Raw genomic sequence first — 22,206 nt, forward strand, 5'->3', positions numbered from 1 at the left:
ACCAAGAATACAGAGCATCACTGCCCCAGACAGAGTGTTCCAACAATACGCTGTGGCTAGTAGCCACTGATGGACCTCTGCTCCATACGTTTATCTAATCCCCTCTTGAAGCTGGCTATGCTTGCAGCCACCACCACCTCCTGTGGTAGTGAATTCCACATGTTAATCACCCTCCGAGTGAAGAAGTACTTCCTTTTATCCGTTCTAACCCGACGGCTCAGCAATTTCATTGAATGTCCACAAGTTCTCATATTGTGAGAAAGGAAGAAAAGGACTTCTTTCTCTACCTTCTCTATCCCACGCATAATCTTGTAAAACTCTATCATGGCACCCCTCAGTCAACATTTCTCCAAGTTAAAGAGTCCCACGTGTTTTAACCTTTCTTCATAGGGAAAATGTTCCAATCCTTTAATCATTCAAGTTGCAGTGTAAACCTCAACTCACTGCAGCTACAAAAAGAAGCAGCAGCCTTACCTTGGCGTGACAGATTCGCAAAATTCTCTAGCATGACCTCCCAATGCAGGTTCTTTTGGCCTGGATCCAGCAGTGCCCATTCTTCTTCGGTGAAATCCACAGACACATCTTCGAATGCCACCAGGTCCTGAAAGACAGCATTCCCTCCTTGTAAGTAATAGCAGAATCCTTCCCCTTGTGATCATGGGCATTTTTGAATGTAGCACCATCTGTTGGAAACAGCTTTCCAGAAAAGGATCAGGAGGAGGGTTGCCAACCTCCTGGAGGGGCCTTCACATCTCCTGGAATTAAAACTGATCTCCAGATGATAGAATCATAGAGTTGGAAGGGACCTCCAGAGTCATCTACTCCAGCGGTGGCCAACAGTAGCTCTCCAGATGTTTTTTGCCTACAACTCCCATCAGCCCCAGCCAGCATCGCCAATGGTTGGGGCTGATGGGAGTTGTAGGCAAAAAACATCTGGAGAGCTACCATTGGCCACCCATGACCTAGTCCAACCCCCTGCACAATGCAGGAAACTCACAAAAACCTCCCCCTAAATTCACAGGATCTTCATTGCTGTCAGATCGCCATCTAGCCTCTGTTTAAAAACCTCCAAAGAAGGAGAGCCCACCACCTCCCAAGGAAGCCTGTTCCACTGAGGAACCGCTCTAATGGTCAGAAAGTTCTTCCTAATGTTGAGCCAGAAACTCTTTTGATTTAATTTCAACCCATTGGTTCTGGTCCTCCCTTCTGGGGCCACAGAAAACAATTCAACACCATCCTCTATATGACAGCCCTTCAAGTACTTGAAGATGATGATCATATCACCTCTCAGCTGCCTCCTCTCCAGGCTAAACATGCCCAGCTCCTTCAATAGGTATCTGTTCTCCTGAAGGAAATGACTAGTTAAGAGGGCGGACTCTATACTCCTCTGAGGTCTCTCCTTCTTATCCCAAAACGTACCCTCACCAGGCTCCACCACCCAATCTCCAGGAATTTCCCCACCAAAGAGTTAGTAACCCATAGGGTTCATTGCCACAGGAAGTGTTGGCAGCTACATGCACAGACAGCCTCAAGAGGGGATTGGAGAAACATCTGGAGCAAAGGTCGAGCAGTGGCTATTAGCCACAAAGTACAGATGGAATACTCTGTCTAGGACAGTGATGCTCTGTACCCTTGGTGCTTGGGGGGCAACAGTGAGAGGGAGAAACCATGTTGGATCAGGTCAGTGGCCCATCCAGTCCAACTATCTGTGTCAAACGGTGGCCAAAACCAAGGTGCCATCAGGAGGTCCACCACTGGGGCTATAACTACAGAACTCTCCACACCAAGCACCAAGAATACAGAGCATCACTTGCCCCAGACAGAGTGTTCCATCTGTACTTTGTGGCTAATAGCAACTTATGGACCTCTGCTCCAGATGTTCATCAGATCCCCTCTTGAAGCTGTTTGTAGCTACCACCAATTCCATGTGTTCATTACTCTTTGGATGAAGAAGTACTTCCTTTTATCCGTTCTAAGTCTACTGCTCCTTAATACCATCGAATGCCCACGAGTTCTTATCTTGTGAGAAAGGGGGGAAAGTACTGCTTACTCTACCTACTTTATTCCATGCATAATTTTGTAAACCTGTCATGTCACCCCTCAATGGTTTCTCCAAGCTAAAGAACCAGGTTTGATTCCCCACTCCTCCACTTCCACCTACTGGAATGGCCTTGGGTTAGCCATAGCTCTTGTAACTTGTCCTTGAAAGGGCTCTCAGCCCCACCCATCTCACAAGGTGTCTGTTGTGGGGGAAGGAGATAAAGGAGATTGTAAGTCGCTCTGAGACTCTGATTCAGAGAGAAGGGTGGGGTATAAATCTGCAATCTTCTTCTGCCGTCTTCTTTCTGGCTGACAAGAACAGGATTTTGGTAAGGCTGAAGAATATTTGTGGTGGGGACAGACTCGCGAGCCACTGTACTCTCTCTTTTGCTGTCCACGGTGATTCTCCCACCCCCTTACCTGATCCGTTTGCCCAGAAGCTGTGTCCATCAAACCATCAAGAAAGGTGAGCCTCCGATGTTTTTCTGGTGTCACACCACTGCCTGTGAAAGACACAAGGATGGTGGGAAAATATTTCAGGATGCGTTTCAAAGGCCAATAATGTGTCTGGGAAAAACCCCTCTGTCTAATCCCTGCCACCGTTTGCCAGCTTGTGTGTTCTGCTCAAAAGACACTGAACCCCTTGGCTTCCACAACATCTGATGGACAGCCAAAGACACCGTAATCAGCAGCCAGGCTCACACAAATACAAATGGAAGGCAGTGTAGTGTAGTGGCTAGAGGGCTGGATTAGGATCTTGGAGACCCAAGTTTGACGCAATCGGTACACCTGGCCTCCAGTTCTGCCTTAGAGTCAATTGGAAGACCTGGCCTCCCCTTTGCCATTGAGCACAATGGGTAGACCTGGCCTCTATGTCTCTATTGCATATGATCAGTAGACCCAGCTTCTGCTCCTCCACTGAATCCAACTGGCAGACCTGTCCTCTGCTTCTCCATTGAACTCAATGGGTAGACCTGGCCTCCAGTTCTACATGGGAGTCAATTGGTAGACCTGGCCTCCCTTTCTGCATTTGAGTCAATCAGTAGACCTGGCTTCTCTTTCACTATTGAACATAATGGGAAGACCTGGCCACCACTTCTCCATTGCACTCTCTAGTTTGACTCTCCATTGAGGCGTGGAAGCCAGACACATCCTTTCCACCAAACCTACCTGTGAGGAAAAGCACCCCTGATCACCTCAAGGGTTAATGTGAATGGTAATGGGTTCGTTCTATCCCCAAGTGTTACTAACTGGTCTCTGCTTACTCAGCCCTTATCATCTTCAAGGCCAGAGCTAGAAGTGTGGTTATCAGGTTCTGAGAACCAGTGTCCCATAGGGTGTGAGGAAGAGAATCAGGGGTGATGAGGTAATTTTCTAGAGGGTTCCAGCAAGAACATGACCTGATTGGGTGTCGTCATCATCACCTCATGCTGCTTGGCCAAAAATTATAATTGAGCTAAGAGCCTGGGGGAGAAAGAAGGCTAGTTTGGATGCTTATGTGTTGACAGCCTGGACTATGATATGCTTATATTGCAGTTAGAGTTCCTTCTAAGCTGAGTTAGTGTGAGCTAGCTCACATTTTTTTAGCCTCAGGCTCACACGTTTTTGTCTCAGCTCAGAAAGGAGCTGATTTATGCAATAGCCAAATCGTTCGCTCACAACTTTAACTCACAACAGTAGCTCATGAAGTAGAATTTTTGCTTGCAAGACTCCTCAGCTTAGAGAGAGCGTTCATTGCAGCAGACAGCAATGTAGAGAACACATAAACTGTGGTCTTCAATTCTGGGAATTAAGGTTTGTGCCATTTAACACAAGAAAATGTGTTAAGATAGTGGAACTAGATTTTTTTTTAATTTTCACTGTGTGACTTTAGAGTGTTGGGTTGCCTGTAGATTATATCCTTTGTTTGATAAAATTTGAATAAAACTTCCTATAATTTTAATAAAATACAGAAAAGTTCGGTTGCTCTGAGAACTCAATGGGCTTAATTTTGGACTCTGTGACACTACCTTACAGGGCTATCGGAACAATAAGATAGAGGAGAATGAGGTCAGCTGCTAGGCTTTGAACATTCTTTCCCCCTTCTCTACATTCTCACAACAACAACTCTGTGAGGTAGTCCAGGATGAGACTCTGTGATGGGCCCAAGGTCATCCAGCGAACTTCCATGGTAGCATGCGGGGATTTGAACCTGGGTCTCCTAGAATCCAGGTCCAACATTCTATCTGCTACTCCACATCACCTTTGGGTCCGCATGGGGAAGAAAAGTGGGAAATAACACAAGTAAACAGGGCTTTTTTTGAGCAGGAATGCAGTCCCAGCTGGCTTGGTGTCAGGAGGTGTGGCCTAATATGCAAATGAGTTCCTACTGGGCTTTTTCTACAGAAAACTCCTGTGAAAAACAATGGTGATGTCAGGGGGGTGGCCTAATATGCAAATGTGTTCTTGCTGGGTTTTTTCTACAAAAAAGCCCTGCAAATAAATAAATTATTTCAGATCCCAACCATCTATCTGTGAAATCAGGGATTTTTTTTTTGCCGCAACGTGCATAAACTGGATTGATCTTTCAGATGACTATATTCTTATGAGCCATGAGATTGGGTAGAGGAGGTCTCCTTCATTCTAACAGGTGAGGGAACATAAAATTGACCTGGGGATTTTAGGCAGCCAAGATAGGCAAACCAAACAGAAAGAGACCACAGAAATCCTTACCCAGAGAGGTGTTTTCTTGGTCACCCTCCAGCACGACAGCTCTGGAAAACATCTTCTGTCTGGTGTCCGAAGGGCCCTCTGCTGCTGCTAGGGAACAGGTGGCCCTTTCTGCTAATAAGCTCTGCTTCTGAAATAAAAGTGGGGTTCCCAGAACAGGAATGGGGAGAGGAATTAGCAAAGAAGTGATGGGAGATTGGGGATATCTCCTCAGGCAATTTTAAGGAAAAATTGGGCAACTAATGGAACATGTGAACACCCGAAGCTGCCTTCTACTGAATCAGACCTTTGGTCCATCAAGGTCAGTAATAATAATAACTATTATTATCAAATGGCATTGTGTGTAGAATAGCTAGGAGATCCTAAGATTGTCTGGCAGCCAGACGTTCTAGCTCTTCTAGCATTATGCACCACTGGGTGGCGAGCTAGACATTTTTTAAGGCAAGAGGCTTTCAGAGGTGATTTACCATTGCCTGGCTCTGCATCACAGCTCTGGCATTCCCTGGACATCGGCCTGCCAAATACTAGCCACGGCTGACCCTGCTTGACTTCCAAGATCTGACAGGATCAAGATAGCCTGGGCTATACAGGTCAAAGTATCAAGGTGAGTATTGTCTACTAACACTGGCAAGTGGCTCTCCAGAATCTCAGGCTGAGGTCTTTCGCATCACCTCCTGCCTGGTCTCTAACTGGAGATGCCAGGGATTGAATCGAGGGCAAGGGTGTCAAACTCATTTGTTATGAGGGCTGGAACTGACATAAATGAGACCTTGCCGGGACGACCCAGGCCAGGCCATGTGTGTACCTATTTAAGATTAGATAGCAGAGATATAAACTTTTTAAAGGACACAGACAAACGTGACTAAAGAAACTTAAAATAAAACATGCTTAAAACATTAGCATCTGTTGGTCTTAAAGAAAGGTGCTTTCTTTGTATTTCTCCCGTGGGATCCAAGGAACTGGGCAAAGGAAGCTCTGGCTCTTTCCCTCCCTCCCCAGGGAACCAGGAGGGGGAGGAGCCTCAACCAATGGAGAAAAGTGAGGTTTTGCTTTGTAGCTTCTGTGTGATTGAGCAAGCCTTGTGAAGTAAGCTGAGATGCAGAAGGAAGCAAGAGAGAGGAAGAAAGACACAGGTAAGAGCCAGTCGCTCGGGGGCCTGATAGGAGCCCTCAGGGGACCTGATTCGGCCCCTGGAACGCATGTTTGACACCCCTGATCTAGGGCCTTTTGCATGCCAAGCAGCTGCTCTACCACTGAGTCAACATTTCCTGGATTAAAAATGCTCTCACCTGCTCTTTCTGCTTCTTTTCCTCTGCCTGGCTGAGGAGGAAGCCTTCTGCCAGGGCCACCGCCTGGGAACTGGTCTCCGGCCTGCATTCCCTGACCCAGCTCTGCATCTCTGGGGGCAGGATGGCCAGGAACTGTTCCAGGATCACCAGGTCCAGCATCTCCTTCTTGGTGCTTTGTTCTGGCTTCAGCCACCGATGGCAAAGATGGTGGAGTTGGCTGCAGACCTCTCGGGGTCCCTTGGCCTCTCGGTAGCCGAACTGTCTGAAATTCTGGCATTGTATGTTGGAGCTAATGGGGTCCTCTCCCAGAAATCTCTTCACCGTCCTTTTCCAGAATTCTCCGTGGCTTCCAGCCTCAGTGGAATTGGGCCCTTTGCTTTCTTCAGGGCCACCTGAGTCTTCCTTTCCCATCATCCATTCCTGCTTCGCCACAGCCTCTGAAAGAGCCCCAAACCCACCCTGTTCCTCTGCCATGCCCTTGACAAGAAGAGCTGCCTCAAGATCTGTGTGGCTACGGTGGTCCTGCAACAAAGCTAAACAATATTGGATAAAGATCCACAAAGAAATACAAAAGATATTGAAAGTCCTCTTCCCGATGAATCTGAAAAATATATTAAACATATTACCGTCTAGTGCAGGGGTAATCAAACTGCAGCTTGGGAGCCACATGTGGCTTTTTCACACATATTGTGTGGCTCTTGAAGCCCCCACCACTCTGTTGGCTGGCTTGGAGAAAGTATTTCTCTCTTTGAATCACTTCTCCATGCCAGCTCCAAGCCTCTCCACTGCCCCTATTTTCCTTCCTTCCTTGCCTTCTCGTCCCTTCCCTTCTTCCTGTCTTGCGGCACTCAAACATTTGATATTCATGTCTTGCGGCTCTCAAACATCTGACATTTATGCTATAAGAACATAAGAACATAAGAGAAGCCATGTTAGATCAGGCCAATGGCCCATCCAGTCCAACATTCTGTGTCACACAGTGGCCAAATATATATATATACATACACACATACATACACACACACTGTGGCTAATAGCCACTGATGGACCTCTGCTCTATATTTTTATCTAACCTCCTCTTGAAGGTGGCTATGCTTGTGGCCACCACCACCTCCTGTGGCAGTGAATTCCACATGTTAATCACCCTTTGGGTGAAGAAGTACTTCCTTTTATCCGTTTTAACCTTTCTGCTCAGCAATTTCATCGAATGCCCACGAGTTCTTGTATTGTGAGAAAGGGAGAAAAGTATTTCTTTCTCTACTTTCTCCATCCCATGCATTATCTTGTAAACCTCTATCATGTCACCCCGCAGTCTACGTTTCTCCAAGCTAAAGAGCCCTAAGCGTTTCAACCTTTCTTCATAGGGAAAGTGTTCCAGCCCTTTAATCATTCTAGTTGCCCTTTTCTGGACTTTCTCCAATGCTATAATATCCTTTTTGAGGTGCGGCGACCAGAACTGCACACAGTACTCCAAATGAGACCGCACCATTAATTTATACAGGGGCATTATGATACTGGCTGATTTGTTTTCAATTCCCTTCCTAATAATTCCCAGCATGGAGTTGGCCTTTTTTATTGCAAACGCACACTGTCTTAACATTTTCAGTGTATTATCTACCACGACTCCAAGATCTTTCTCATGGTCAGTCTCTGCCAGTTCACACCCCATCAACTTGTAATTGTAGCTGGGATTCTTGGCCCCAATGTGCATTACTTTGCACTTGGCCACATTGAACCGCATCTGCCACGTTGACGCCCACTCACCCAGCCTCAACAGATCCCTTTGGAGTTCCTCACAATCCTCTCTGGTTCTCACCACCCTGAACAATGTTGTGTCATCCGCAAACTTGGCCACTTCACTGCTCACTCTCAACTCTAAATCATTTATGAACAAGTTAAAGAGCATGGGACCCAGTACCGAGCCCTGCGGCACCCCACTGCTTACTGTCCTCCACTGCGAAGACTGCCCATTTATACTCACTCTCTGCTTCCTATTACTCAGCCAGTTTTTGATCCACAAGAGGACCTGTCCTTTTACTCCATGACTCTCAAGCTTTCTAAGGAGCCTTTGATGAGGAACTTTATCAAAAGCTTTCTGGAAGTCAAGGTAAACAACATCTATCGGGTCTCCTTTGTCCACATGTTTGTTCACCCCCTCAAAGAAATGTAGCAGGTTAGTGAGGCATGATCTTCCCCTACAGAACCCATGCTGAGTCTTCCTCAATAACTCGTGTTCATCAATGTGCCTACTCATTCTGTCCTTGATAATGGTTTCTACCAACTTCCCCGGTGGAAGTTATGTGGCTCTTACGGTAAGCAAGTCTGGCCACCCCTGGTCTAATGTATCAAAAAATTATAACAAACTATTTAAATACATGGTGATGGTGGCAAGGGTGGTATTTACCTAAAAATGGAAAGCTGAAATATGCCCAGAACTAATTGACTGGAAAAATAAACTAGCTGATTATATGACAATGGCAAAGCTAACAAGAAAAATGGGATGTATTTTTTGCATATATTGATCAAAATAGGGTTGGAAAGCTTTAAAGACTAAAATAAGAACAAAATGATAAAGTCCAAAAGGATAGATGATAGAGAGATAGAGATAGAGAGAGAAAGAGAGAGAGAGAGAGAGAGAGAGAGAGAGAGAGAGAGATATGATACATAGATGAGAGAGAGAGAGAGAGATGACAGACAGACAGACAGTGTGGCTACCAAGCTCTGCAAAGCCCACAAATTCAGCTTGCAACTTTTCAATCCTTGATCAGGAATGACAAAGTGGGCAATTCCTGGTTAGTATTCCTGTTTTCTTCTTGCAGGGAAGGGAAGGAAATGCTAAGCCTCAACGAGGGGCAGGGGCTCTGGGCTTTTTTTGAGGGAGAAGCACCCGATCCATCCGCCCTAGGTTTGCCAGCTCCAGCTTGGGAAATATCTGGAGGTTGAAAATGGCAGGCTTTGGAAAAGGGAGGAACTTCAATGGGGTACAGTACCATAGAGTCCAACTTCCAAAGCAGCCATTTTCTCCAAGGGACTGGATCTCTGTCAACAGGTCAGGTGTCATCTCAGATCTCCAGCCACCACCTGGAGGTTGACAACCCTAAATTCTGCCAGGGGATGGTCCCTTTTTTCACCCTTCCAGAACAGCTCCCTCTTCTTCACCCAGTTTCTTCTGTACCAACCCTCCTCTCCTTTTCTCTTCCTCCACCCACCTGCCGGCTCATCGGTGACCCTGTTCTCTATTGCCTCCAAATTCAAAAAGCACCACTTTCCTTTGTAGATTTAGAAACTGGAGGAATCTTCTGGCTTTGCAGAGAAAAGAGGCTCTCTTGCATTTCTCTGTTCGGAGCAATTCCAATGGGGCGAGTAGCTAGCGTTGCCAAGTCCAATTCAAAAAATATCTGGGGACTTTGAGGGTGGGGCCAGGAGCAAGGGTGTGACAAGCAGAATTGAACTCCAAAGGGAGTTCTGGCCATCCCATTTGAAGGGACTGCACACCCTTTTAAATGGCTTCCCTCCATTGGAAATAATGAAGGATAGGGGCACCTTCTTTGGGGGCTCACAGAATTGGACTCCCTGGTCCAACCTTTTTAAGACTTGGAGAGTATTTTGGGGAGAGGCACTGGATGCTATGCTGCAAAATTGGTGCCTCTGAAAAAACAGATTCCCCAGAGCCCCAGAAACCCATGGATCAAATCTCCATTATACCCTATGGGAATAGGTCTCCACAGGGAATAATGGAGTGCCCATCAGACATTTCCCTCCTCCCCTGCTTTCTGATGACCCTGAAGCAGGCGGAGGGCCTCCAAACTGGGGGATTCCCTGCCCCCACGTGGGGATTGGCAACCCTACGGAGCAGCCCATGCCTTCTTCCTATAGGGGAAGGCCGTCAGGGGGCCCATTTTCCCCTCCCACCCAGCACAAGTCTCTGGGTCTTGGTCCCCCCACCCCCGGCTGGGCATCTCTCCATCTGGACTTATTTTCCACCCAACCCTCTACTGAAGCCCCAGTGATTGCTCCTTAGCCCCAAAGGCATTGCAACTCACCAGATTCTGGTTGCAAACATCAAACAGCTTTTTTGGGGGGGGGGAGGGTGAGGGGGAGACGAAGGGAGAATAGCCCATAAAGAAGCCTCTCTAGGAAACAAAGCTCTCTGGCTTTAACTCTTACATTCTCACAGGAAGATAGATCCAGGTGGGCAGCCGTGTTGGTCTGAAGCAGTAGAACAGGGGTGGCCAAATTCCTTAACATAAGAGGCACTTAGAATAAACGTCAGATGTTTGAGAGGCACAAGACATGAACATCAGGCGTTTGAGAACCACAAAGGAAGGAAAGAAGAAGAAAGGAAGGCAAACAGACGGCGGGAGATGCAAAAAGAAAGCAACTTTAACTAAATACCTTATCCAAGCTGCCAGCTGGCTTGGCTTGGAGAAGTAATTTAAAGAGGGAAATGCTTTCTCCAAGCTGGCTGACAAGGCAGTGGAGGCTTCAAGAGCCACACAATATGTGCGAAAGAGCCACATGTGGCCCCTGAGCCACAGTTTGGCCACCCCTGCAGTAGAACAAAGCAAGAGGCAAGTTGCACCTTTACACAGTTTTATTCAGAATGTAAGCTTTCGTGCGCTAGGAGCACACTTCATCAGACAATAGCATGGAATGACAAGCAGTCCTAAATATAGAGAAAGTGGGCAGTGAGTTATTCCACTCTATTTTAATGGTTTTTTTTAAATGGCAAACTAGAATTATGTTTATATGTGTGTTACATGTTTAAATCAAACCTCAGAAACCTATGCCCTCAATTTAAACCCAGAGCTAACATTACAACACTCTCATTTATTGCACTTCACACCCAGGATACTTAATGGGTTTAGTACATGGACATCAGTTTGTTATTCCAACTTAATTACCCTTCATTGCTGTTTCAGCCCAGTTAACAAAGTGACAAACACCACACCCCCAACTTGTGACTCTTTTAATTTGCTAAAAACGTTTCCATGACTCGGCATACTAACTCACTGCCCACTTTCTCTATATTTAGGACTGATTTCCATTTCATACTACAGTCTGATGAAGTATGCCTAGAGCACACGAAAGCTTACATTCTGAATAAAACTTTGTTGGTCTTAAAGGTGCTACTTGACTCTTGCTTTATTCTCACAGGAAAACAAAGAAGGGAAAGTCTGTGCAGAAAGGTGTTTACACTTCAGCTCTCTCAGTCCGGGTTTACTCTGTCGGGTTAACTCTTTGTAACCTGACAGGGTTGCCAATCCCCAGGTGGGGGCAGAGGATACCCCGGTTTGGAGGCCTCACCCCACTTCAAGGTCATCTGAAAGCGGTGGTGGTGGGGGGAAATGTCTGCTGGGCACATTATTCCCTATGAAGACCAATTCCCATGGGGTATAATGGAGAATTGATCTGCATGTATCTGGCGGTGGTGGTGTTTTGAGGTAGAGGCACCAAATTTGTGGCATACCTCTCCTCAAAACACCCTCCAAGTTTCAAAAAAAATTGGACCACGGAGTTCAATTCTGAGTCACAAAAGAGGGAAGGCATTTAAAAGGTGTGCAGTCCCTGTAAATGTGATGGCTAGAACTCTCTTTGGAGTTCAATAATGCTTGTCACACCCTTGCTCCTGGCTCCACCCCCAAAGTCCCCATATATTTCTTGAATTGGACTTGGCAACCCTAATCAGAGAAGCCATGTTGGATCAGGCCAATGGTTCATCCAGTCCCACACTCTGTGTCACACAATGGCAAAAAAAACCCAGGTGCCATCAGAAGGTTCACCAGCAGGGCCAGAACTCCAGAAGTAGGGTTTTCAGCCTCCAGGTCCCCTGGAGAAAATGGCTGCTTTGAAGGGTGGACTCTATGGCTTTGTACCATACTGAGGCTCCTCCCCTATAGACTATAGCTAAATGGATGCTTTTGGACACTTTGTGATTCAGGACTTTTGGCTTTAAGGAAATACTTCCTATGTATGGACGCGGAAATCTAATATATAATGTATATTCTTTGGAGGGCGTTAATAATACTATATTTGACATTTAGGCTGCAATCACACACAATAAATAATTCAATATACTTTCAATGCACTTTCCAGCTGGATTTTGCCAGTTCACACAGTAAAATCCAGTTGGAAAGTGCATTTAAAGTGCTTTGTTTAGCGTGTGTGATCACAGCCTTTGTGTTATATATGCAATTTGATTATACACAGTATTTTGTTCTGAGTTGGCTCGGCTTTGAAGGGTGGGCTCTATGGCATTGTACCATACTGAGGCCCCTCCCCATACTGAGGCCTTGCCCTCTCCAGGATACACCTCCGAAGTCTCCAGATATTTTCCATCCCAAACCTGGTAACCCTACCCAGAAGCTCTCCCACTGCTGCTTCCTTCCCTGGCACCAAGAATTCAGGACATCACTGCCCCAGACAGAATGCTCCAAAACTACAACACCCCACTGGCTCTCAGCTTTCCCTCATTCTTTCCTGCTATCAGCTTCTCCCTGGGAAAAGTCTGTCCAAATTGCAAATGTTGTACGGTAGCGAGTCTAGTGGTGACCAGGCCCCGCCAAGTTGTCAAAGTTGTATGGTAGGTGGAACTGGGCTTGGGATAGCTATGTGGCTTCAATTTGTCTGGTAGCCACCACAGGACTTGGGTGACTTGCGGAGACCGTGTGGTACCAAGCCAGCTATGCGAGTCACACAGCAGGTGCTGCCAACAAATCACAATTTGGTGGCCACCACTGAGGCTGAGAGTTGTGGAAGTGGTAACAAACTGCCTGTGGTTTCTGCTGAGCCTGGCTCTGATGAATCCTCTCTCCAGGTCAGAGTGGACAGAGAGGCCTATCCCCTCTCTCTTGTCCTGTCACTGCACAGACAAAGACCTGAAGGATAGGAATATTGTTGTGGTTGCCCGGCAACCATCGATATGGCCACTGAATTTCAGTGGACATTTATTCTTAAAGCTAGAGGTTTCTGCTTCTATTATTTGAGGGTTTTTTTTAAAAGGACTTTTTTTTGCAGCAGGAACTCCCTTGCATATAAGGCCACACACTCCTGATGGAGCCAATCCTCCAGGAGCTTACAGTAGGCCCTGTACTAAGAGCCCTGTAAACTCTTGGAGGATTGGCTACATCAGGGGTGTGTGGCCTAATATGCAAAGGAGTTCCTGCCTCAAAAAAAAATCCCTGAAAAAAACTTTTTTTTAGGTTTCAGGTTTTTCTCCAAACTTAGATATTTCTACAAACCTGAGGGGGTGGGGAGGAACTGTTCACGTACGTAATCTGTAGATTTAAGGATCCACACAGCCCAATTCAGAATGAGACAAAACAACAATAAGAAGAAAACATGACAACCTTGTTTAATAAAACAATATATCACACAAAGCTAACACCAAGGGGATCCAAATACGTAGTTCTTCAAATCTTGAATTAAGGGCAAAGACACTCTCAATTCAAGATTTCTAGAAAAAAATAGCTTAATAATAAAATTCAGCATTTATATAGCACTTTCAAAGCACCTCACATGTAGTATAATCCATACAACAGCCCTGTAAGGGAGGCCAGTATTATCCTCCCAATGCCACAGGTGTGGGAAGGGGTCTAAGGATAATACAGGATAACTTTCCCATGGCGACCAAGTGCATAGCAGAAATGAGATTGGAACCTGAAACATCCAAGCTAATAGCTGTATTTTCTACCACATAATACCTGTTTCCAGAGAGCAGCAAGGAGAGATAAGGAGGCCTTCCTGAAGGAACAATGCAAAGCAATAGAGGAAAATAATAGAATGGGAAGGACAAGAGATCTCTTCAAGAAAATTGGAGAAATCAATTTGAACCATAAGGAAGGCCGAGCGAAGAAGAATAGATGCTTTTGAGCTGTGGTGCTGGAGAAGAATCTTGAGAGCCCCTTGGACTGCAAGAAGATCAAATCAGTCAGTCCTAAGGGATATCAACCCAGACTGTTCCCTGGAAAGTCAGATGCTGAAGCTGAAACTCAAATACTTTGGCCACCAAATGAGAAGGGAGCACTCACTGGAGAAGGTCCTGATGCTGGGAAAGACAGAAGGCAAAAGAAGAAGGGGACAGCAAAAGATGAGATGGCTGGACAGCGTTACTGATGTAACAAACACGAATTTGAGCAGACTTCGGAGGATGGTGGAAGACAGGAGGGCCTGGCGTGACTTTGTCCATGGGGTCACAAAAAGGCGGACTTGCCTGTGCGACTGAACAACAAATACCTGTTCCTTCCACATGTCATATTCCATTCCAATACAAAAGGCTTTCCCTGAGATGGAAAACAGGATTACAGGAGCAAATCTTCACTCACTAGGAGTCCATGTTTTTGGAACATCAAGAAGTCACTGTTTTTAGACACTACATAATGTCTCTCTTCTATAAAACCTCCATTTTAGAGCTGGTGAATCCACAAGGTGGAGAACAACATGGTTTCCATGACAAGTGAGGGGGGAAAAAATCTGTCCTCTTCAACTAACAAATAAATTTACAGCACAGAATACGACACCATGAAATCAAGGAAAGAAAACTAATCAGTGTGTATAAGCCACAAAAGCAGGCAGGCAAATGAAGGGATACTTTTGATGCAGAAAAATAATGCCTTTGAATAAACCAAGAGGGAAACTAAAATGCACAACGCAGACAGAATATGCCTTGAGAGGCATGGAATAATAAGAGCAATTTAGAGTCCCTTCAAGGACCAATAAAAAGGAGTTAACATGTTCAACAGGGGAAAAAAAGTTATCATAATGCAAGAAAAATAACTACCAACCAAATATAGAGGGAAACTAAAAATTAAAACAAAACACTTTCCAAACCAATGTTCCCTCTAAGCTGAGTTAGTGTGAGCTAGCTCACAGATTTTAGCCTCTGGCTCACACATTTTTGTCTTAGTGCAGGAAAAATGGGCTCAGAGCAAACTAATTTATGTGGTAGCTCACAACTTTAATGCCAGTAGCTCACCATGCAGATTTTTTGCTCACAAGACTCCACAGCTTAGAAGAAGAAGAGTCTCAGAGCGGTCACAATCTCCTTTACCTTCCTCCCCCACAACAAACACCCCGTGAGGTAGGTGGAGCTGAGAGAGCTCTCCCAGAAGCTGCCCTTTCAAGGACAACTCTTGCGATAGCTATGGCTGACCCAAGGCCATTCCAAGCAGGTGCAAGTGGAGGAGTGGGGACTCAAAACTGGTTCTCCCAGATAAGAGTCCTCGCACTTAACCACTACACCAAACTGGTGTAGAAGGAGTATTGTTCCAAACTATTTACCAATTCTGTCAAAATCAAGCCAGAAGACATAAGAACACTGTGTCAGACCAAGGGCCCCTCTAGCGTTCTGTTCACAAAGTGGCCAATCAGCTGTCTCTAGGATGGCTAGAAAGAGGAGGGCTGCAACAGCATCATCCTTTCTGTGCTTCCCAGGAATTGATACAGAAAGGCCAACTGCCTCTGGTACTGGAGGGAGTAGATATCCATTATGATTAGTAATCATTGCTAGCCTCAATCTCTTTGGTTTGTACATGAATGCACATGTGCAAATTCATCTTCTTGTATACTGTGATCTGAGTTTATAATGGTACGTCATGTAATTTTTAAATAAATAGTTACAGGGCTTTTTTTGTAGCAAGAACTAATTTGCATATTAGGCCATACACCCCTGAAGTAGCCAATCCTCCCGGAGCTTACAGTAGGCCCTGTCAGAAGAGCCCTGTAAGCTCTTGGAGGATTGGCTGCATCAGGGGTGTGTGGCCTAATATGCAAAGGAGTTCCTGCAATCAGAAAAAGTCCTGAATAGTTGCATTTTATTTTATTTCCTAGTTGCTCAGCCTTTTGGTTCCTGACCGACTCTCCTGCCCCGCAACTTCAGTGAATGACCCCAGGTTCTAGTGTTATGAGAGAGAGAGAAAAGTTTCTCCTGAATGAAGAGGGAACAGAGTCACATGAGATACTCCTTTTAGCATTTTTATCAAAGTCTAAGTATCAGGCACACACACAATAAGTGAAAAAAAACCCTGCATTCATGACAATGTACTAGCTAAGGATAAGCTTCCTAACAGGATACCCCACCCTCATCCCAGCTTTGTAATATTCGGGCCTCAGATTCAGCAGGAGCTCACAGGAGCACAGCTCCTGAACCTTTCTGATGGCTCCCCCTCTTCCTCCCTCCCTACTTTGTCTATTGAATAGTAGGTGCGGCTGCATAACAATCTCTGGATTAGGAGAGTGGGCAGCCAGCCAGCCCCCAGTTTTGCCATGCCCCTAGTAGCCCTCATTAACCCCTGGAAAAGCCCACACCATCCTTTGTCCACACCACCCTTTGTGATTTTGGGTGGCTTACTGGCCTTTTGACTGGGGGGGTAGGGCAGCCCAGGAGAGCTCCAGGCCCGCGAGGGCTGCTTGAGTTGGATGTATCTCTAGCCAGCCCAAGCAGGACTCGCTCACCTGGGGCTCTCCTTTCTTGCATTGGGTTGCTTTCAGCTGGGGGGAAGGAATGGCATATGCTAATGAGTTATGCTATTGAGCTCCACCACCTATTTTTCTACAAAACAGCCCCTGGTAATATCTCTTTAACGTGTGATGTTTGGCCATGCTCATTTCTGTCCCCTAAATATAGCACAGTTTATGGATTTTCATGACTGGTGAACTGACACATTGCTGTTGTAACATTCTCTCATTCACGGCACAAGATCACCATCGGCTGGGAAGTCGAAATGGTCCTGGAGCAAGATGATGCACCCAATGGCCCCCGCAGTGCTGAGCAAAGCTACTGGGACTTGGCTCTGTTGGCTCCTAGTTGCTAACAGCCCCCCCAGGGCAGTGGTTTGCTGGGAGAATTCCTTGTAAGTTAAATGGCCTCTCCACCCCTGCACAATATTTATGTTTTTCTAATTTAGAGCAGAGAGGGGTTTTTTGTTTTTTTTTAAGGAGACATATCTTGCAATGGAGGGAAATAAGCAGCAGAATTCCCTTCTGGAAAATCATAGTCATTGAGTTTTGACTGTTTGTGGGGGGGAAAACTCTTATTTGCTTTTTTGCAAGTCATATGATGACTTCCACTACATCTGACATGCTTTCCATGCTGTGAGTGGTTTTACGACTTATGGGATTTTCCTCAGTGTGGATTTTTTGATGGGAACTCAAGGACGAGCTCCAAGCGAAACTCTTTCCGCAGTCTAAGCATTTATATGGTTTCTCCCCTGTGTGCATAATCTGATGGGATTTCAGGTGAATATTCCGAGTGAAGTTCTTTCCACACACTAGGCATTTAAACGGTTTCTCCCCTGTGTGGACTCTTTGATGTCTCGTGAGGGCCGAGCTCGTACTCAGGTTTTTTCCACACTCCAGGCATTTGTATGGTTCCTCCCCAGTGTGTATTCTCTGATGCCCTCTGAAGACCGACTTCAGGCTGAAACTCTTTCCACACTCTAAGCACTGATAGTCCGTTCCTGTGTGGATTCGTCGATGGGAACTCAGGGATGTGCCCCAAGCAAAGCTCTTTCCACACTCTGAGCACTTATATGGTTTCTCCCCTGTGTGCATCCTCTGATGTGATTTAAGATGCATTTTCCGAGTAAAGTTCTTTCCGCACACCAGACATTCATACGGCTTCTCCCCTGTGTGAATTCTTTGATGTGCTGTCAGGTATGATTTCCAGCTGAAGCACTTGCCACACTCCAGGCACTTATAGGGCTTCTCTCCGGTGTGAACTCTCTGGTGGTAAATCAGAGTTTTGTTCCAAGTGAAGCTTTTCCCACACTCAAAGCATTTATAGGGCTTCTCACCAGTGTGGATTTGTTGATGCCTTCTCAGGGCTGATCCTGTACTGCAGCCCTTTCCACATTCCGGGCACTTAAATGGCTTCTCGCCTAAGTGAATTCTTTGATGGTAACCCAGAGTTTTATTTGAAGAGAAGCTTTTCCCACACTCAAAACATTTATATGGTTTCTCTCCTGTGTGCCTCCTCTGATGCTCCCTAAGCACCGACCTCAGACGAAAACTCTTTCCACACTCCATGCACTGATAGTTCTCCCCTGTGTGGACTTTTAGATGTAAACTCAGAGATGTACTCCAGGCAAAGCTCTTTCCACACTTCAAGCATTTATATGGTTTCTCCCCCGTGTGCATTCTTTGATGCGAGTTCAGATGTGTTTTCCGAGTGAAGTTCTTTCCACACAGGAGGCATTTATATGGTTTCTCCCCTGTGTGAATTCTCTGATGTGCAGTCAGGTACGATTTCCAACTGAAGCACTTGTCGCACTCTAGGCATTTATAAGGCTTCTTGCCTGTGTGCATTCTCTGATGCCTTCTAAGGTCAGATCCTGTACTGCAGCTCTTTCCACATTCCAAGCACTTGAATGGCTTCCCGTCTCTGTGCATTCTTCTGTGGTTAATCAGGGTTGTGTTCCAGGTGAAGAGCTTCCCACACTCCAAGCATTTATAGGGCTTCTCTCCTGTGTGCATTCGTTGATGTCCCCTAAGGACTGACTTCAGACTGAAACTCTTTCCACACTCCAAGCATTTATAGTCCTCCCCTGTGTGGATTCTCTGGTGTAAGCGCAGAGATGCTCTCCAAGCAAAGCTTTTTCCACACTCAGCACATTTATAGACCTCCCCTGTATGCATTCTTTGATGTGACGCAAGATGTGTGCTCCGAGTGAAATTCTTTCCACACACAAGACATTTATACGGCTTCTCCCCTGTATGGATTCGCTGATGCCTGACAAAGGCTGAATTTGTAGTGAAGTTCTTCCCACATTCCAAGCACTTCAGCGGCTCCTTGCTTTTGCGCTTTCTCGGATGGAAAATCAGGGATTTGCGCCAAGCAAACCGCTTTCCAGACTCCAACAATATGTACAGCTCCCCTCCTGCATGCCTCTTTTGATGTTTTCTAAGGTCTGACTTCTCAGTGAAACTCTTTCCACACTCGGAGCATTTAAATGGCTTCTCCCCTGTGTGGATCCTTTGATGCGTCTGAAGCCTTGCGTTGCTGCACAAGCTCTTTCCACACACCAAACATTTATACGGTTTCTCCCCTGTGTGGACTCGCCAGTGACGATTAAGCCTTGATTTGTAAGTGAAGCTTTTCTCACACAGAGGGCACTTGTGTCTTTTGGGGCTTTCATCTTTTCTGTCTTGGGCTGAGGTTCCTTTGGAATCACCAAGCTGAGGAAAGGATCCAGTTGGTGCATTTATCTCAGTTTTCTGCCTCTGTTTTCCAGCCTCTTGTGATCTGCCCCTTTCCCCTGGCATCGGAGATTGATCTTCCTTGGCCTCTTTCTTCCATCCATCGCCTGTTGGAGCAAAATGAGAAGAATCAACTCTAAGATCTAGGTGGTACAACGAAGCCTGAAATCAAGGAACAACTTGAATTAGCTGCTATTCTGAGTGAGAGAAAATGTCTTCAACACAGACATAAGCAGGGAGGTAGATTCCACCAAATATTAAACAGTTTCTGATCATTCCCACTAAAGACAGCTGATATGGGACATTGTACAGAACGCTAGATTTGAACCAGGCAGTTTCAGATTCCATTCAGCACTCATTCCTCAGCTTTGTACCCAGAAGGTCACTGGTTCAATATTTTCACTTAAGCTCAAGAAAGCCTTCTGGTGGGTGATGGGGGATTTTTAAAAATTTTGTATTTACATGGGGATGTGTGAGGTTTAGCTTCAAGAGGTGACTTCCACTCCACTTGGTTGTCCCAAGTTGCATGTTATTGGGACATTTAGCCTTTTTTGAGAACTACTGAAATATGAACAGGTTGGTAACATTAATTTAGACACAGAAAAAATGATCTCTTTAATTTTGAGCCAAAATCTGCTGGGTACTGGACAGCCTTATCTTATCTCTGTTCTTTACAAGGAGTTCCTCATGCAATCTCAAGGACAGAATAAGCTCCAGCAGTTTTGTGACTGATATTTTAGGAGCTGGATTTTAGCTTTTAATAAAGGTAAAAAGGTAGTCCCCTGTGCAAGCACCAGTCGTTACCGTCTCTGGGGTGACGTTGCTTTCACAACGTTTTCACGGCAGACTTTTTACAGGGTGGTTTGCCATTGCCTTCCCCAGTCATCTACACTTTCCCCCCAGCAAGCTGGGTACTCATTTTACCGACCTCGGAAGGATGGAAGGCTGAGTCAACCTGAGCCGGTTACCTGCAACCAGCTTCCACTGGGATCAAACTCAGGTCGTGAGCAGAGAGTTCAGACAGCAGTACTGAAGCTTTACCACTCTGCGCCACGGGGAAGGGGGAAACAGAACAGAGTCCCAGCTAACTACCAGAGAGGACAGATAGGTTCATCTTATTTATATAATTTTAACTCTACTTATGTAAACTCAGCGTTGTTATTATATATTACAGATTCCCCTAAACTCAGAGTTGCTATTATATATTACAGATTCCCTTAACGAAGCCTGTTGGTGAAGTGTGAAGGGAATTCTTGGAAATTTAACTGAGTAATAAAATATATATTTTACCTGATTTAAAGAGACAAGTGCCTTCTCCAAGCTGACCGATGGGGTGGTGGGGGTTTGAGAGCCACACAATAGGTGTGAAAGAGCCACGTGCGGCTCCCGAGCCACAGTTTGGCCACCTCTGGGCTAGAGGCTCTAGAGTTCCAGAACAGCAGCATCGGAATATATTTAGTATCTCTTGGTATCTTCTGAAACAAAACCACCTTCACAAGATGTTAGTAAACCAGGAGGGAGGAAAATGGGATTAATGGGTCAGAAGGTTCCGAGACTCACTGCAGAGAACAAAAGGCCCAGTTCTCCAGACCCCTGTGATTTACCTGCTATGGAGAAGGGGAAAATAGAACAGAGTCTCAGCTAACTACCAGAGAGGACGGATAGGTTCATCTGAGATATGGCAGCTATTAAAACAGCTCCCTCCCAGATCATTTCAGCCTTTAAATCTGCTGCAGCCCTTTGTCTTGGGCTCAGAAATAAATCAGAAGCCAAGGAAGAAGGTAACGATTTTGGACTCAGATGCTGTGTTCTGTAGATCCCCCAACCTGGATTGTGCTGTGGTTCTCCCCCACCACCCTCACTAATCTGTAAAGTGGGCAAGGCTAAGAAGGAGCTTCTGTGGCAGAGTGGGGATTTGAACCCAGCTATCTCCCTGCCCAGGACTTTTTTTGTAGCAGGAAGAAGAAGAATTGCAGATTTATACCCCGCCCTTTTCTCCTGGCCGCCACTCTGAATCTCAAAGTGGCTCACAATCTCCTTTATCTTCTCCCCCCACAACAGACACCCTGTGAGGTGGGTGGGGCTGAGCAGCTGCCCTTTCAAGGACAGCCTCTGACAGAGCTATGGCTGACCCTAGGCCATTCCAGCAGGTGCAAGTAGAGGAGTGGGGAATCAAACCCAGTTCTCCCAGATAAGAGTCTATGCACTTAACCACTACACCAAACTCCTTTGCGTATTAGGCCACACCCCTGATGTAGCCAATCCTCCTGGAGTTTACCGTAGACCCTGTACTAAGAGCCCCGTAAGCTCTTGGAGGATTGGCTACATAAGGGTGTGTGTGGCCTAATATGCAAAGGAGTTCCTGCTACAAAAAAAGCCCTGGCCATTGCTTATTTTTAGGCCAAGGCAGATTCTCACTGTGATACTCCTCAATGCTCTTTAAAGACAGCCCCTCCTGGAGGGCCTTATGATAGCTACTCTGAATGTTACAAAGGCACGAATATGCAACCACATTAGACTACATCAGAAATGGAGAACTCCTGGCCCCCTTTGTCTCCTGGGCATCCAGGAACAAACTGTGGCAACACAAAACTGTGTGGGACTGTGTGGATGTCACCCCTTGTGCTCCTGATCCCTGTCCATCCAAGTAGAATGCAATTTGGAATGGAAGACTGGAATGTATTTCTCTGTTCTGGGAACACGGAAGAGAACTACGCAGCCATTCACTCCACTTAAAAGAAGATGCTGTAAAGCTGCTTGAGAGGAGACAGGGGGAGTGTAAAGGCAGGGTCTCAGTTAATTACTCTCAGCACTCCACAATTAAGGATACATCTGCCCATCCATCTCCAGTTCTGACATATTTTATTTCCTTCACAGCGTTTCCCCCCAGAGTTAAACCCAAGCAAACAGGAACCATATCAACTAAGCCTCTTATTCCTGTTTGACCCTTGAATCTGTTAACAATCTTCATTAT

At 45.9% G+C, this 22,206-nt stretch overlaps 1 pseudogene; it reads right to left on the minus strand.

Moving 5' to 3' along the window:
* LOC132571350 (zinc finger protein 420-like) overlaps positions 1 to 22,206 on the minus strand; it is a 30,261-nt pseudogene that overhangs the window by 3,001 nt on the left and 5,054 nt on the right.

Source organism: Heteronotia binoei, chromosome 5, assembly GCF_032191835.1.
Source record: "Heteronotia binoei isolate CCM8104 ecotype False Entrance Well chromosome 5, APGP_CSIRO_Hbin_v1, whole genome shotgun sequence".
Lineage (NCBI taxonomy): Eukaryota > Metazoa > Chordata > Lepidosauria > Squamata > Gekkonidae > Heteronotia > Heteronotia binoei.